This window comes from Lissotriton vulgaris, chromosome 11, assembly GCF_964263255.1.
Source record: "Lissotriton vulgaris chromosome 11, aLisVul1.2, whole genome shotgun sequence".
Lineage (NCBI taxonomy): Eukaryota > Metazoa > Chordata > Amphibia > Caudata > Salamandridae > Lissotriton > Lissotriton vulgaris.
The window spans coordinates 661,906,488-661,925,722 of NC_141699.1; the positions used below are offsets into that span (position 1 = coordinate 661,906,488).

The window sequence follows — 19,235 nt, forward strand, 5'->3', positions numbered from 1 at the left end:
AGTGATCTGATCTCGATATGGGGCCTTAAGCCAATAATAGGGCACCACAGATGTGGAAACTGTATATCATGTGAATCCACAATCGAAGGGTCGGAATTTGAACATAGGGGAATCAAATGTCGAAACAATGGATTCTCTAATTGCAAGACCCGAAATGTGATATATGCAATCACCTGTGCCTGTCAAAAACTATATATAGGCAAAACGACACAACAGGTCAACAGTCGCATCACCCAACACAGGTCACGCATCAAAAAGAGAGTGGAGAGTGCCCCAATGGTGCAACACTTTCTGGATTCAGACCACAGCGAAATGGACTTCAAGTGGACCGTACTGTGCACAGTAGTGCCATCAGGAAATAAGGGCCCGATTGACATTGAGGAAACCCTGTTAAGAAAAGAAGCATATTTGATTCTCAAATTTACCAGCGCACAAACTGGATTGAACACTCTGTCCGAGGTGTCCAGATTATAATTTAAAGTTGTATGGGATTCCATGGGTGCCCGTGATCTCCCACGTGATAGAAGGACACAAGAGGAGGATGTGTAATTGGAATACTGTAACCCTTGAAACCTGTGAGCCACTTAATGAGTCCGCGCGCATTTAGCACTACAATTCCCATAAAACCTTCGGTCATGTGACCGTACTTAGTTGCTTGGCAACCCGACCGCCGCCCTCGAGACCGAATCATTTGGAAAGCGCATCGCTTGTGAAAAGGTGAGCGGAGGGCTTGTGTGGCTGAATTAAAATAGATTGCCCAACTAGGGGCCCCATTAGGATGTCGGGCGGATCGCCACCGCCATGGTGGCGGTGGCGATCCGCCCGACAGAAATGCCCGCCCGCCACCCTTTTCCCCCCCGCCACATTACAATGGCGGGGGGACCGCTGCGGAGGGAAACACCGCCCGCCACTTTTCCGCCCCGGTCGCCTTGCGGCCGGGGCGGAAAAGGAATAATATGCTGGCGGTGTCTAATAGACACCGCCAGACATATTATGATGCGTGGTGTTCAGTGCCTTTCCGCGGCGGCGATGCCGCCACGGAAAGGCATGCGGTCTTCCCTCTGGGGGCCCCCTGTGGGCCCCCAGAGTGAAGTACAGGTGGGGGGTGCACGTGGGGGGTACCTGTGGTACCCCCCTTCATTGTCATTTGCAAAGCGGCAGGCATCGCGCGGTGCCTGCCGCTTTGCAAATGACAATGTACAATTCAATTTTCAGCATTGTGGCGGGCGGTGCAGAGAGCACCGCCCGCCACAATGCTGAAAATACAGGATGTGCCCGACACTGTGGCGGGCACATCCTAATGGCACCCCCGGGACCCCCGCCCTTATGGCGGGCGGTCCCGATTTACGATGGGATGACGGGCGGGCAAAGTCCGCCCGTCATCCTAATGGGCCCCTTAGTATCTAAAACCGAAACCGATCTCTCTTTTACCAGCGCGTGAGATCGGAGGGTGACTGAACGCGAGTACGCGATACTCTTGACTAACGTGGACCCGAAAACTGCTTGGCAGAAAGTGAGCCTCTCCCGAAGCCCGTGGGGCACCCTTTGAGGTAAGGCTAACCTTTTAGCCTGTTCAATCCAATTTTTCGGCTCATGACAAAAATGCAAAACGTGCAGGTACTGATTCCCTCCTCCCCCCTCCCTCAGGTAACTGAAGCCTCACCGTGCCATAGGGAGACGCCCCTCCGCACCCTAAAACAAAATTAAAGGTATGTCCCGCAATGCTCCTGGCCGATGTGACTGTAGGGCCATTCCTGATTTTTGACTCTAAATCGTTACTTTGGTTTTTAACGTTTTTTTAGACTGAAACACGCCTTCACTCAGAACAAGACATTGAGAACCATCTGGCTACCATTCAGGTACAATTTTTCTTAAAAATGCACAAGATCCTAAGAGATGAGGCACACTATTTGACACTGAAAGAATTTTTTTACTTTTACACACAGGCAGATAGTAATGGCAAGGCTCTGAAGATAGTATTGACAAGGCCCTGAAGAGAACTCGTAATTCACGTATGAAGTTCGAAACGCGTCGGCAAGAAAGGGGATAGAAATCATAATCATCCATAAAAAACAATTAACACGACCAGGAACTAGTGTTCTGTAATGATTATTACAATTCATTTGTCGTGATATCTCCTTTCATGTGTGATTTTGTCCATTATTGTCCAAATAACAATTTTTCATTACTGGTCACTGTAATTTTTTGTGGAATTGTCTGAATACAGACGTGAATGCTTGGCTGTGTATAGTATATGCACATGTTGACTTGTTGATTTGTTTCATCGTTTTCATTTGTAAGATTGTGTTCATACTGGTATATGTATATGTTATATTTGTAGTGTTTTTTGTCTGACATGCAAATCTTTGAACGTTTTGACTAATTGATGAATCTAAGGTACAAATAAATATGCCAAACACCTCTAACTCAAGTAGATGTGTTGCTTATAACTAAAAGCTTGTTTAAATAAGTAGTGGGGGGGCATTTCTTTCATAAAACTGTAATCCACATGATATGGCAGGTACTTTGGATCGCAATCCCTTGGCTAATATAAAAGATGATTGAGATGCGACAGCTAGGCTTTTCACAACTTACAGCAGGCAGGCCAATAACATCAGAACTATCATCAACCAATAATGTCCCATAGTTTTTACAGATGCAACACTCAGGCAAACTCTGCCGGACAAGCCCACTTTCACTTTTCACAGAGCACCATCTATGCGTAGTGAATTAGTTAAAAACAGTCCTGAAATCGATATCAAAACCAGCTGGTTGTCGTCTAAGCATGGCTTCTTTAAATGCACTACTTGCCGTGCCTGGATATTTGTGATAAATACTTCCTCTTACTGCACTAAACCTATTTAGCTGAAAGGACATTACACGTGCAGAACGGACTATGTGGTATATGTCCTTCCATGCACCTGTGGCTTGCGGTACGCGGGCAGCACCAAGCTTTAGGTGCATTTCAGAATTTTACAGCTGAGAGCCATCGTTAATTGTGACTCTTCGTATCCAGTGGCGCGACACTTTAAGTCCACACATAATAACAATCCGAATCGTGTTCAGTATTTTTTTATAGAGGCAGTGCAGGCACGCAAAAGAAATAATATTAAAATGAAATGAAATGAAAGTAACACTTGTAAAGTGCATGGCTACCCGGAGACCTCCCAGCGCTCGGCATGACCAGTACTCAGAGCCACGAACATTAGGGGAACAGGAAAGTTTTCAGTTGTTTTCAGAAGCTCTGGTGGCTGGGTTCCCTGTGGGGATGGAGTGGAAGTGCATTCCAGAGCTTTGCAGCGTTGAGGGAGAAGCGTCGGCCACCGCGTCTGGACCTCTTGATCCTTGGGGTTTGAATTAAGTGAAGTTCATCCGAGCAAAGTTTCCTCCTCGCTTTGAAGGGCGGATCAATGCCGAAATTAATGGTGGACCCTTCCCTTGCAACCTATGGGTTTGAACACTAGCGATAATTTACATAACTTTCTGTAATCACTGGCCTCGTTTTGCTTTATGATGATCCTGCATAATAGTGTATCAGTATACTGCCCTATCCTGTATTATAACAACTCCAGAGCTGCTCTTCTCTCTACATTTTTAACTAGTTTACATTTGCAACACATAGCACTTTATAATATGTCACTTTACCCATCGCACTTTATTTAGTTTATCACTATAGCACTTCATTGGTACAGAGCAATTTGTACTTAGGAATTTATTTTGCACATTGGATCAGATTATGGTTGACATGCTTTTACTAAATATGATTTTATATGTATATATTAGCCTGCATTGGAGTGTGTATTGTCGAACCGTTTTTTTGCTATTGGAGTATTTGCACATGTGACATACATGAAACGATATTGCACTATGCACTTTAGAATTCCTATGCAGCTAATAGTCTCCTAGGGGGCCGATTGTTGCAACCTTCTATGATCTTGAATTGATTATATTTTGCATGGTTCATATTGTATTAGATATAGCATATCAAGTAATAGCATAATTGTGACGAAATTGACAAATTACAATATTTAATCAGCGAATTATGAACTTGTGATGAAGCCAAGCCAAATATGTCAAAATACTTTCCGATACAGTGCCAATATAAATGCATACGTGACAATAATGAGTTGTTTTTGCTATTTTTGTTTGAGCATTTTCTTTTATCCAACGTTTTTTAGCTAAGGTATGTGTATTTGTAAATATTAATCTAACTATTCAAGGCTATTTATTTATTCATAAGATGTGCTACTTCATTTATAGTGTAATACGTTAGACATTTGTGCCTTCAACAACTGAAAGTTGCAGTCCTTTTTTGGTGTATTTTAATGCGGCTAATCACATGGTGTTGCATCACTTTAAAAATGCACAAGTCACATTGATCGACCATGAGATCAAGGCCACTGGACGTGGCCAAAGCGCTTCATGCGCAGCACGCTTTCAATAAAGGATGAACTTTGCACTGCAGATCAACGGAGTCCGTCCTGTTTGTGTACTACATGCACTGAAGAGATTGTTTGGAGTCATATATATATATATATATATATATATATATATATATATATATATATATATATATATATATATATATATATATATATATATATAGAACAATACTCGTCTGGCGCAGCCTGCGCCCCCAATTAGTACTTCAATTGGATTTAAAGAACGAAGAGTTGAACCCAATTCTGGTGCCAAACAAAAAGGTGCTTTATTTACGCATGTTGCTCAGCCCGTCCGCCATTACGCGTTTCGACTGTCTCCACAGTCTTGGTAATATATATATATATATATATATATATATATATATATATATATATATATATATATATATATATATATATATATATATATATATATATATATATATCAAACAGCACTCCTGACCGCTTACGAAGCGGCAATTCAGCAGGCGCAGACCTCTTCTCAGTTAAATCAATGGGCTCAAAAGTAAGACGCCATCACACCCTCAAATCAAGGCAGTGGAAAATGTAATTGCAAAGGTGCAGAGCAAGTGCTCTCCTCGACGCGTTTCGCTCCGTGGGAGGAGCTTGGTCACATCAATAAAGGATGAACTTTGCACGGCAGATCAACGGAGTCCGTCCTGTTTGTGTACTACATGCACTGAAGAGATTGTTTGGAGTCATATATATATATATATATACATATATATATATATATATGTCCAACACCTTCTCCAAGCGAAAGAAGCGAGACCCACTTGAGGATTAGATATGGAGACTTTATTTAGCCGCTCTTGCAGAGGTGAACAGGCACAACGTTCTTGCGGCGTATGCATTTCGGCATCCCGCCTCGTCAGCGCCGCTTGCGTGTCTGTGTGAGAGCAGGGCGTCACAGCTCGATTTAAATATCCCGCCCTCTCTCTTAACTAATGAGCTGCTGCCCCCCAGGTGAGTATGTTCCAACACCTGTCTTAGTTCTGGCGCGCCTTGCACCAATGGCGCCTCCAAGTTCCACAATGCACTGTTCTTGTCGTCATCCGGTAATGGGGTCAAAATTGCATGCTCCGAGTTCTTCCTCCGGCCAGCGGCCACGTCTCCCACATCCCCAACTTCACAACTGCCTCCAACATTGCCAGGAGATATGTCCACGGGGGCCCAGCAAGGAATTGCTTAACCCATCTAGCAGATAAATCCGCTGTATCGCCTCTGTCACTCCCGACATTTGGAGGTGGACCACGGTAATCCCAGTAACCTGGAAAGCGAGAAATCCACTCAAGGCGGTGACCAATGTAAACGGTGTGGGGGTCTCCAGCACGATACTGGCCACTCGCGCATTAACATGTCCAACACCTTCTCCAAACGAAAGAAACGAGACCCACTTGAGGATTAGATATGGAGACTTTATTTAGCCGCTCTTGCAGAGGTGAACAGGCACAACGTTCTTGCGGCGTATGCATTTCGGCATCCCGCCTCGTCAGCGCCGCATGCGTGTCTGTGTGAGAGCAGGGCGTCACAGCTCGATTTAAATATCCCGCCCTCTCTCTTAACTAATGAGCTGCTGCCCCCCAGGTGAGTATGTTCCAACACCTGTCTTAGTTCTGGCGCGCCTTGCACCAATGGCGCCTCCAAGTTCCAGAATGCACTGTTCTTGTCGTCATCCGGTAATGGGGTCAAAATTGCATGCTCCGAGTTCTTCCTCCGGCCAGCAGCCACGTCTCCCACATCCCCAACTTCACACCTGCCTCCAACATTGCCAGGAGATATGTCCGCGGGGGCCCAGCAAGGAATTGCTTAACCCATCTAGCAGATAAATCCGCTGTATCGCCTCTGTCACTCCCGACATTTGGAGCTGGACCACGGTAATCCCAGTAACCTGGAAAGCGAGAAATCCACTCAAGGCGGTGACCAATGTAAACCGGATCTGCTTGTGGTGTGGGGGTCTCCAGCGCGATACTGGCCACTCGCACATTAACATGTCCAACACCTTCTCCAAACGAAAGAAGCGAGACCCACTTGAGGATTAGATATTGAGACTTTATTTAGTCGCTCTTGCAGAGGTGAACAGGCACAACGTTCTTGCGGCGTATGCATTTCGGCATCCCGCCTCGTCAGTGCCGCTTGCGTGTCTGTGTGAGAGCAGGGCGTCACAGCTCGATTTAAATATCCCGCCCTCTCTCTTAACTAATGAGCTGCTGCCCCCCAGGTGAGTATGTTCCAACACCTGTCTTAGTTCTGGCGCGCCTTGCACCAATGGCGCCTCCAAGTTCCAGAATGCACTGTTCTTGTCGTCATCCGGTAATGGGGTCAAAATTGCATGCTCCGAGTTCTTCCTCCGGCCAGCGGCCACGTCTCCCACATCCCCAACTTCACACCTGCCTCCAACATTGCCAGGAGATATGTCCGCGGGGGCCCAGCAAGGAATTGCTTAACCCATCTAGCAGATAAATCCGCTGTAAATCCGCTGTATCGCCTCTGTCACTCCCGACATACGTGTGTGTTTTCACAGGAACAAAGAAACTGCACTCACGGGGGTCAAATTCACGAAGGATTTATTGCGCAAAGATATTAAGGTTTCAGACGCGTTTTGCGGTACGCCTTTGTCAGTTACAGGTGGCCGCCATAACGCTGCCAAATATACACACATTGATTCACCAAATCTCACGGGAATGGTCTCACCAGGACGCCATGTTAACATCAGGCACTTTCACTGGGTAACAGTAAACAAACATCGACTTTTGTACTTAATATTTGCAGAGTTAGGGTAAACATTATTTACAGATATAGTAAACTGGCAATAAATGAAAATTGTGTGGCATGGATAAATACAATACAAGTAACGGGAAACCAAACAATGCATTAAAAATTAATTAATCGTGAAAATACATAAATCAAATGCTTGTGGTTGCTCTATCCCATTGAACCAGTTAAAAAACTGTTGAAGCCCTCAGATGGGCAAATCAAATAATTCATCCAAACCAAAGGTTATCATACACAATTCAATCTCAATGTGATCTGACTGGTGCTACCCTACCCTGACTAAAAGATGATATGCACAGAAATTCATAACCTGATATGTACAAAATCGATGTTAATTAAAAAGAAAACTTCTCTTAGTTCATCTCCAGAGCTCTAAATTCCCAAGGTAAAGCAAATAAAAAAAAAATATCAATTGATATATACAATCTATACGGTATGTACTGGTGTACCTTCAACTCCTCTCCCATATTAAGACCCAAAAGAGTTTTTGTGGCCAAATCAATAATGTAGCGAGACTCCAATCTCCTGAGGCGTTTTTCTCGATCTCCTCCCCTGGAGTCTACAGCTACATGGTCTAGACAGAAATAGGTCAAAAGTTTGCGGTTGCTGTTGTGATGTATATGAAAATGACGCGCTACTGGGTAATTACTGTCGTTGTTCTGTGTCGCTCTTTGATGTTCCAGGATATGAATCTTAGCTTGATGTTTAGTGCTCCCTATGTATCTGAGGCCACATGGGCAACTCAGACAATATACAACATAGGGTGTCAAACAGTTCATGAATTTTTTAATCACTACTGGATCACTTTTGCCTGGTACCTGGTAGCTGATGACTTTTTTACTGTCAGCACATGCCTTGCATTTATTGCAGGGATAGAAACCCTGTAGGCCCTGAATGCCTCTGCTAACAGGTGCCAAGTGACTTTGTACCAATAGATCTTTAAGTGATCTTGTCTTACGGAAGGTTATGGATGGTTGTGCAGGTATATCCCGGCCGATGATGGGGTCGGATTTAAGAATTTTCCAATTTGAGAAGATTATTTTCTTCAGTCTCTTTGAAGCATTAGAAAAATTGGTAATAAGCCTGAGATTGGTATTCGAGACAGTTTTATTCTTTGGTGTATCTTTTATTAGATCGATTCTGTCTCTACTCTGCGCCTTTCTCCATGCCTCACTTAAGACTCTTTCTTTATAGCCACGCTGCCTGAATCTTTGAAGGCTCGCTTCCCCTGCTTGATGAAAATGACTTGGTCTGGAACTATTGCGCTTAATGCGCAAAAGTTCCCAATAGGGGATCCTGTTCTTTAAGCTTGTAGGATGACTACTCCGTGCATGAAGCACTGAGTTTCCCGCAGTGGGCTTTCTAAAGAGTGATGTTTGCAATTTGTTATCACTCACAAAAACTCTTACATCAAGATAGGTTACTTCAGTATCGCTGATTTCCCCAGAGAATCTTAGATTTAAATCATTATTATTGAGATGTCTGATGTATATGTATATATACCTTTGCACAAATTTTTATTTAACGTGCTCCAGACCCATCAGGCCAGCAGAGTTCTTCAGAAAGTAGCATTCAAAAAATACAATTATATTAATATGGAAATATACAGTGTCAGCCACAGTGACAACTGAATGTGCCCACAGATATTCATAGGTAAATACAAAATATTTAAGAGTTAGGTTGTGTTTATAGCTACAAGAGATACACTACGGAACAATTTCAGAATTTTCATTCGTTCAATCCAGCCTTACAGTCTCGGGTCAGTGATCCAAAAAGTTTCAGCTGGAAGTCATGTTGAAAACGGTGACATTCAAACTCTATCTCTCAAAGTGATATATCAGGGGTTCATCTTTATAGTGGGAGGCTAGAATCATACAACAAACCGGTGCTTCAAGAAAAAAGTCATAGTAAAGTTCATGCAGATACAAATCAAAATCCAGTACCAAAGGTAATTATTTCTTTCATATTATTCGTTTTTTGAAAAAAGCACACTAATGCCTGCTACATGATGCCATAACTGCCCCCATCTAGGGTTGAGGTTTGTCTTGTAGTAAATCGATGCATGAAAGGGCCGGAAAAGATAAGAGATCACTTATTAGATGGTGAAGTGTGGTGTTGTGCTAAGGAAAACATCTGTTAGTGTACGGTACCTGACTGGAAAGGACGGACCTGCTTGCTTCCCAATAAACTCCTAACTTGATACGAATACCAGATTCCTCCTTCTTTACATGAAGGGATCTGCTCGTTATGGAAGAGTAAGGGGGAAATGGAAGTCTGAGGAGTCTTGTATTCTTGGCGGTAGCTTGTTACAGGTAAGGACAAAGTTTGGTAATATGACCCTATATAGCTAGCCCATCAAGGGATCAGGCTCTAATAGGGCAAGTTAGAAGCGGGTGCAGAAGGGAAGCAGAGAGCGGCTCAGTGAGCATTCCTAAGTTAGAGGAGAAGATCAGATGCTCATGGAAGAGGAGGGAGAGGCATGTCCTGCGAAAGATGGAAAAAGGATTATTGACACTTGGCTGGGCAAGACAATAAAGTATGTGACCAGACTCTTAAAATCCCTAACTGAGGGAGAGAGGCTGCCAGGTGTGGAGGGATATGGGCAGTGTTGAGGACAGAGGCCAGAGACCATCTAACTGTAGATGGAAGAGGGGCTACTCAACAGGGGACAAGTAGGCCAAATTTGGATGCTAATTTGCTGCATATAAATTGACTGCAGAAGAGTCAGTTTGATGCTATTTTTGTCATTCTCTATGCATGGATATGTATTGGTTTGGTAGATGTCATTAAATCCCTAAAATCGACATTAACACATTGATAACAAACTAGATTAGCCATCTGCTAAATAAACGATTGAATCTGAAAACAGGTTACACTTCAGCATGCATCAGGTTCATAATTGAAATATGAATTAGCAGGATATTCTCCAGGGCGGTTTTGAAGATGCTTCCCTCTCAAAAACTCCTCTATCTTTTCAAAGGAAAAACAAAATGATTAAAGATAACAGGCGTTAAACTCAGCAACAGATGGCCATGGCTGCACAGTCACCTCTTTAACTTATAGTAATTTACAGGCAACCAAGGCTTACAAAATGAACAAGATGGGAAATTAAAATTAATATTTAATCTTCAACATATGTAATTAGCTTAATTCAAGTCAAGACAACTTTCCTTGACATTGTAGACCCCTGGGAAGCCCACCGAAAGCAGGGTATCATCACTTAGCATGAAACATGATCATACCTTCACTGAATCATACTTTGATCTATTTTTAAGACTTTCATGCACTTATCACAATTATATATCATAGTATTAGAAATCAGAGACATCTTAAGATCATAGCACTGTTTCTAATGGGCCACGCAAAGGGGCATATTTTTTTAATGTCTTTTTTATTTTCTCTGTTAACGGTCATTCACAGTACATAGTTCTCACATTTCTTATGGTGTTATTGTACAGTCGTCTGAGTAGGAGTCCATATCGTTATATACAAGACATATCTTTTAAGTGTCATATCATATTCGGAGCATTACAGAGCTTGATATTTATAACACTGACACATTTCTCACAGTACAGTAATAAACTTGCATTATATCTTTAATATACAAAGCAAGCAGAACAGTTCCCAGGACATAGTACAGTTATCCCAACATTTATACAGTAGTGTGCGGTTGTTCATCTGTTTGTATTGATCTTAGGTATTGCATTAGTGGATCCCAAAAGTCTTTGGGTCTGGGGGTCTCGGGTATTTCTTCTGCATAGTTTTCTAACTGTTCCTTACAATATGTCATGTCTGTGATCCATTGTTAACTATGTGGTGACTGAGAGAGCGCAAAACTGAGTTAGAAATTGTAGGGGTGCACTATATTCATGAATAATCAGCACCCACATATATAAAGGACTATAATCATGTTTAAATGTGATGTAGAGCTATGAAATATTGTGCCAGAAGTTACATAGAGTAACGTAAAGAGTTTGAAAATACTAATGCCAAGTTAATCTAGAAATATTGTTTGCAGTGAAGTATTTACCCAATTCATTAATGTATTAAGATGTACGATTAGAAATTCATTATTGTATTCATATAACGAAATAGAAGTGCTTAAGTTAGGAAATGTGTTTAGAAAATGTATTTTTGCTATATTGATGAAGGCCTAATGAACGAAAATGTATTGCTCATGTTAGGATGTGATGCCCAGAAATGTGCAGAGGCCCAGGTGGGGAAAAAGATTGTGTAGGCCGGATTGAGAATGTTTCACTTGACATTAAATCATGGAAATGTCTTGTCTAGAAGGTTGCTTTAGAAAATTAATTGCAAGTAGCATGGAACTGTGAATCGATTTATGTGCGTTCCTTTGCAGGTGCAAGGTTAACTAGAGATTGTAGAAAAAGGGCCCATTGTGTATGAGCGTTAGGATGGTAGTCCCAGACATGGAGGAGTGACTGCGGAATTTAGGGAAGCAACTTCAAGAGAAGAGAGCGCTGGGACCCAAGGACTTTTTCAACGGACAAAGATGAAAATGTCGTAATGGAAACTCTTGAAAGTTAATACCTTTGAGAGGGGCGTACCTTAGGGCGTGTCATCCATATTGTGGGGTTTTGTATTAGGGACAGCACCCCGAAGGAGAGGCAGAGCAGATGCGCATGAGGGCGAAGAAAGATGTTGGTCAGGCAGAGAGCTTTGCTATGCGAGATGGGTTCTTAGGCTAAGTCCGAACAAAGTGAGTGTGCTTCTTTGGAAGTCACCACGGCTGACACCTTTGATAGGAGGGAACTTTGTTAAGTAGTGATGTCACTTAGTATAGTGTAGGGACAGATTAATTTGGATTTATTCCTTTCTTTTCTGATGCCTACTAAAACTCAGATTATAGCAATTCTTGTTAGCCTGATGATTTTGGAATTGATATTGGTATTGTTTCTTAGCCGATTAAGACTTTTCTGTAGAATCATGTTTGTATTAGTGCCCGTTTATCTCCTGAATCTTTTACTGAGGTGTTTATATACACAACTGTTTTTGGCTTTATAATAAATCTTTAAACCCAATCTTATGTCAGTGGTTCTTTTGGGAAAGCAATGGGAATCGTTCAAGTTGATATTACACTGTTAAGGTAGATTGCCCACTACACTCTATGACAGGTAAAAAGGTCTAGTCGACCTGTGACGGGATTCTAGAAATGATATTCTGGTTCTAGAGTAAAAAAAAATCCCGCCTTTCCAGTTGGTAGCAGAGCATGGTTTATCTTCTGGAGTGAGGGTAATCTAGGATAGGTTAAGATTTTCCCCAAGGCCCATAGAGATCCGGAGATGTACGTCCGCAGAAACGCGGATGGAGGATGGCGTTCCACGGAAAATGACGGAGAGTGACGGTGCGGCAGAAAGCAGCAGGTCGTAAGAGAGTGAGTATGAAAAGGGTCATGCGTGTTAGATTGCGGTATGCATTGTGTTGTTGAATTGTATTGTCTAGCGGAGTTGAGTGCCTGTAGTGTGAAAGGAGATCAGGTTGTGAGCGTGCGCAACCGGTGAAAATCTTAGACTCAAGGAGAGTTTAAGTGGTTCGGGTGTATCGAACACCCACAGTAATTGTCGACCATTGAAAGGGGGTCATGAGGTACCATTGATCGCCCGCAGGACAGAGATAGGGTGAACGAATGTGTGAATGCGTGGGTAACGGACGCTGGTCGGAAGTTGCCGTGTGCATGTAACCTATCAGAGAGGCAATTGTCTGGTCATTAAGTGGATAGACATTTGCCAGTTCGGTGACAATTACAGTCAGACTGTGGACGTACAGTCAAGGAAGTGTTTGCTTGGTCGGAAGTGATCATTTCAAGTGTATGAATGGGACGCATGCATGACCGAGAGACGAGCGGAGAAGGAGGGGAACTGCTGCGAAGCGGAGGCGAGTGACGTCAGAAGGAGCCGTGCTGGAATAGGACGGTCAGTGTGGAGCCGCGCTGAGATTGGGCGGTTAGCAAGAAGCGAGTGACGTCAGAAAGAGCCGCGCTGTGATAGGGCGGTTAGAATAAAGCCGCGCTGGGATTGGTGGATTGTCATTGGGAAGTAAACGAGCACTGTAAACAAGGAAACTGTTACGGGTGCGGGATGGATAGGCAACACGTTAATCTTAGTCTTCTTAGGCTTTATTTTGACATACAGGGAATCTGAACTCTTCTTCCGGTTAGATACAGTTCCTCGCGGAGATCGACTTCTCGCTGCTTTCCTGATGCCGGATTCAGCAGACTCCGTTCGACGACCTCTGTCGGGGTGCCCTTGGGGTATGGGCTCGTCGCGTTCCGTCTTGCCGCTCGGTGTAAACAGAAGGAAATAACAGGGTATGAGTTCGTTGTTCGTGTGGTCTAAGACTTTCAGGGAAAGGGAGTGAGGATCCAAACAACCCGTGACACACAGCTATAACCAAAATGCCGACGTGAGGGTTCAGTGCTCAGGGTAGGGGAGGGATACCCGGGATGGGGAGTTACTCGGTTGGCTCACTAAACAGTCCCTTACAACTGGCCCAGCCCTTGATTTTGTCCCGTACCTGTGTGAACCATACACCTCCCGCGGGTGTATGGCTGGGCGGCTCGTGGTGTCGGTGGCCTCCTGGCTTCTCCTTATTCACGCCCGATGCTCCGTCCGTTGATCTTCTCTCCTCGAACTTCGCCAAACTCTTCGCCGCTCCGCTTCCTCCTTCCTCATAGCTCCGCTCTCTCGCTCGCTCCCTCCGGGAGAATTAACACACTGCTGATTCGTCGTTCTTGGTATAAAAAGTCTCTGCGTCTTGTGGTGACTCCTCCCATTCTTAGTTCCAGTCAGAATTAAAGGGCCATTGTCCTGATTGTATGTCAAAATCCGTGTTGATGTTCTGTGGAGAGTACAATGAATGAGAGGTAGTAGTAGACATATGGTTATGCGAATCATGTCCACCTCCCTGTAATTGGGAAGGCCCTACGCCATTACATACCTCCCCCTCTGGACACTCACGATCGGTGAGTGGGTGACGAGACAGAAAGTCAGCACCTACGTTATCAGTGCCTTTTCGATGATGAATAGAGAAGACGTATGGCTGCAGAGATAGGAACCAACGTAGAACTCTAGCATTATTAGCTTTATTGCGGGCCATCCAGAGCAGTGGTGCATGATCAGGAAAAAGGTCGAATCGACGTCCCTCGAGATAATATGCCAGTTTGTCAATAGCCCATTTAATTGCGAGGCATTCTTTTTCAATTGTGGCATATTTCAATTCACGAGGGAACAACTTTCTGCTGACATACAAGATTGGATGGTCATGACCATCGGAGCCCAATTGAGACAGAACGGCCCCAATGCCATAATCCGATGCATCGGTATGCAAAGAAAAAGGGCGAGAAAAATCGGGGGATGAGAATACTGGAGTCGAGGTAATAAAAGACTTCAGTATCCTAAAGGCCTCCTGCATTTGTGCTGTAGACCGCACCGGCGTAGGTGCTTTCCCTGCTTTTCTCAGAGCATCGGTAAGGGGGGCGGCCATATTGGCAAACTGTGGGATAAATCGTCGATAATAGCCGACAAGTCCCAAAAACGATCTCAACTCTTTCCGATTCGAGGGAAATGGCGTGTCGGCAATTGCCCTGACCTTTTCAAGTTGTGGTTCAATCAACCCGTGTCCCAAAACATAGCCAAGGTATTTAACCTTTTGGAACGCCATCTTACATTTCTTAGCGTTGACAGTAAGACCCGCTTTCTGGAGGGCCAACAGTACCTTGCTCAGGTGTTGGAGATGCGTCCGCCAATCTGGACTGTAGATCACAATGTCGTCCAGATAAGTGGATGTGAAGTCGGACAACCCAGCTAAGACAGTGTTCATTAGACGTTGGAACGTCGCTGGCGCCCCGTGAAGCCCGAAGGGGAGGACTGTGAACTCAAAATGCCCCTCATCAGTTGAAAAGGCAGTTTTCTTTGCATCCTCGGGCCGTAGTGGTACTTGCCAATAACCCTCCGTCAAATCGAGGGTGGAAATGTATTTTGAGTTGCCCAGTTTCTCAATTAATTCATCCACTCTAGGGATGGGATATGCATCAAAGAGCGAAATGTCATTCAAAGCATGGAAGTCCATACAAAACCTCCTGCTGCCGTCAGGTTTAGGTACCATGACAATGGGACTGGACCAATCACTTTTAGAAGGTCGTATAACCCCCAGGCGAAGCATCTCATCAACTTCTGTTTTGATAGCCGCTCTCCTGGCCTCAGGGACCCGGTACGGTCTAATCCTAACCTTCTTGTCAGGGGGAGTCACGATACAATGTTCCGCTAGTGACGTCCGCTCTGGGCGATTGGAAAAAACGGCACCATAAGTTTCCAATGTGTGTCTCAGTTCCAATTTTTGCCGGTCAGTCAGTTCTTCGTTTTGGACAAGTTGTTCACAAGTAGACAAATCATTCTTGGAGACCTCAGTCATATGAATTTCCGCGGGGAGGGGACCCAACCACTTTTTTAAAAGGTTGATGTGGTAGGACTGTTGTTTGTGTGGACTGATCTGTAGTTTATAGCTAGTACGGCCAATTACCCCTATCACTTTATATAGACCCATCCTCGGCCTTAAATTTATGAGAGGAGGAAGGCAGCAGAACCAAGGCCCAGTCATTGACTTGGAGCCGCCTCCACTTCTTTCCCCGGTCATAAGCAATTTTTTGTTTATTTTGGCTAGTCTCTAGGTGGGCCCATGCTAAATCCCTCAATTTTCCAATTTTAGATTTTAGACCCCTAGCATAGTCAAGAGTTGTCGATGTTTCTTCCGATGTTTCATTAATCCACGCATCCCTAGTCATTTCCAAAATGGAGCGTGGTTGACGCCCGTACAACAGCTCAAAGGCCGACACGCCCATGCAGCTCTGTTTCTGAGCTCTTATTGCGTACAAGGCTAGAGGTAACATTTTGTCCCAATCGGCCCGCTAACTTCCATCATTTTGCGGATTGTGGATTTCAAGGTACGGTTGGTAACGTTCCACCAGTCCGTCCATCTGAGGATGGTAAACAGAGGTACGGATCTGGTGGATGTCCAACGTGCTACATATCTCCTTCATTAATTTAGAAATGAAAGGAGTACCTTGGTCCGTCAAAATTTCTTTCGGAAAACCGACCCTGCTAAAAAGTTCGATCATTCTGTCACCGACCTGTTTTGAATTGGCAGCAGATAAAGGGAATGCCTCCGGGAACCTCGTGGCATAGTCGACCACGACTAATATGTGTTGAAACCCCTTCTTAGTTTTAGGCAACAGTCCAATAAGGTCCATGCCAACTCTCTCAAACGGCTTCCCAATAATGGGCAACGGTTGAAGAGGGACAGCGGGAGGTTTGACCATCTTCATTCTCTGGCATATCTCGCACTTGATACAATATGATTCTGTGTCCTTATAAATTCCAGGCCAAAAAAAATGTCTGAGGATATTCTGAGTGGTTTTTTCGGTGCCGGCATGGCCGGCAACTAGATGGCTATGTTAAAAAAAAAGAACTTGCTCTCTAAAAGACACGGGGACGAGGAGTTGAGCAGGGTCTCCCTGTTTCCCCATTCTATATAGTAGTCCATCTTGAATCACGAACCCTGGATAAACCATGGCATCCTCATGTCTTTGTTGGGGCTGTTCCCATGCATTGAAGAGAGTGGAGTCACTGATTTGTGCAAATTTAAAGTTCCTATCAAGAACCCATGGATCAGGTGAAAGAACAGCGTGTACCGGCTCGCCTTGTAGGTCTGTAGACCCAAAACCTTTAGACCCCCGATCCGTGTCATCCAACTTATCCAATTCACTCAATGTGGTTGAAGTTATACTCTCACATATGAGCTGCGCCACTCGGTCTCCTTTATGGACAAGAAATGATTCAGACCCGAAATTAAATAGTAGGATCACTATATTGCCTCTGTAGTCCTCATCAATAACACCAGCGCCAACATCTATGAAGTGTTTAGCAGCTAAGCCGGAGCGGGGAGCGATCCTGCCATAACAACCCGGCGGGACTGCTATTTGAAGGTCTGTTTTGATCAACGCCTTTCCCCGAGCCGGTATGACATATTCATATGCGCTGTGCAGGTCATAACCTGCTGCTTTGGCGGAACCCTTGGTGGGCGACATCGCATGTTTTGTTAGTTTCACAAAGTTGAGGCTGACTTCTCGCGGCCATACATTTGACGCTCTACCCTCCATCTCTGCTTGACTTTTTCCCACAAGTTCGTCCTTGTTATCAGGTTCTAGAGTCTTTTTAAACATATTCAGGAAGCCTGGGTTATCGGTTCCAATGATTTGGTCTTCAGGTAAACTGGACATTACTCCCACCCTTACTGTTTGTGGAGTTCCTATTGTGGGTTCTATAACAATGTTTGCTGTCGGGTATGGTCTAATATCTCCGTGCACACACTTAATATTAACAGTACCCCGGGAAATATATTGTTTTGCAGTTACATATGGAGATTGTATCACGGACTGGCGCCAGCCGGAGTCTAATAAAGCCAGCAGAGAGTGCCCATTGACTTTCACACTTACTCGGAAGGAACCGCCCATTTCCGCCGAGTAGAGGACAGTTTTGGGGAGGTACCCGACCTCCATAGGTTCCTCTTTGAGTCTTTTCTTTGGACACAAGCGAGCAATGTGGCCCCATTGCCCACAATCAAAGCACTGTGGTCCCGATATTCCACTGTTCTCTGTCCTCCATGTACGAGGCCGTGCAGGTTTTCTTTTCTCTTTCTAGGTCAAATGGAGAGTTTTTCGGTTGTGCACGAGAAAATGAGGAGGCCATCTCAACTGCTTGGGCGGTGGTTAAATTATGATGCTGTCGAAGCCATTTTTGTGTGGCATAGGGGAGAGCCTCAAGAAACTGCTCTAAGTATATGCGGTCAAGTATCTCTTCTTTACTGCTAGTCATTGGGGTCAGCCACTTGTCTGCAGCCATTTTTAGTCTTACGAACAAGGTTTTGGGGTTTTCCCCAACTGTGCCTCTCTCCTTGCGAAACCGTAGTCGATAAGCCTCAGGATCTAGTCCCAAATGGTCTAATATAATTCTTTTTATTTCTGCATATGTATTATCTCCGTTGGGATTTGCCACTTGATAAGCGGCCTGTGCTTCTCCTCCTAATAACGGGGCTAGGAAGAAGGGCCATTTGGTTACAGGCCAGCCACAGGCTCTAGCTGCTATTTCGAAATTTAGCAAAAATTCATCAGGATCTTCTCCAGTTCTATATTTCTGTAGGGACACGGCTGGTGTCCCATGTGACATGGTTCTCTCGGTTGCTCCTCCCCTAGCAACTGGGTCAACCCATGGTTGTTCGGTTTTATCTTCAAATGCTTTCTTTATCACTTCTCTATCTGCCTGGGCGGATACCAAATGTTGTTCCAAGACCCATTCGATTCGTTCCTGTCCTTTTACCAGTTGTTCCACAACAGTTTCCATCTTTTCCCCAAAGATGGTGCCTATGCCCGCATTCTCCACCACTGTTACGGGTGCGGGATGGATAGGCAACACGTTAATCTTAGTCTTCTTAGGCTTTATTTTGACATACAGGGAATCTGAACTCTTCTTCCGGTTAGATACAGTTCCTCGCGGAGATCGACTTCTCGCCGCTTTCCTGATGCCGGATTCTGCAGACTCCGTTCGACGACCTCTGTCGGGTTTCCGTCGGGGTATGGGCTCGTCGGGTTCCGTCTTGACGCTCGGTGTAAACAGAAGGAAATAACAGGGTATGAGTTTGTTGTTCGTGTGGTCTAAGACTTTCAGGGAAAGGGAGTGAGGATCCAAACAACCTGTGACACAAAGCTATAACCAAAATGCCGACGTGAGGGTTAAGTGCTCAGGGTAGGGGAGGGATACCCGGGATGGGGAGTTACTCGGTTGGCTCACTAAACAGTCCCTTACGACTGGCCCAGCCCTTGATTTTGTCCCGTACCTGTGTGAGCCATACACCTCCCGCGGGTGTATGGCTGGGCGGCTCGTGGTGTCGGTGGCCTCCTGGCTTCTCCTTATTCACGCCCGATGCTCCGTCCATTGATCTTCTCTC

The 19,235-nt window shown here is 44.6% G+C and overlaps 1 protein-coding gene across 1 annotated transcript in view; it reads right to left on the reverse strand.

The window, feature by feature from the left end:
• The window catches only part of SPHKAP (SPHK1 interactor, AKAP domain containing), a 1,527,314-nt gene that overhangs the window by 1,281,954 nt on the left and 226,125 nt on the right, over positions 1-19,235 (reverse strand). The gene's annotated exons all lie outside the window — the stretch shown is intronic.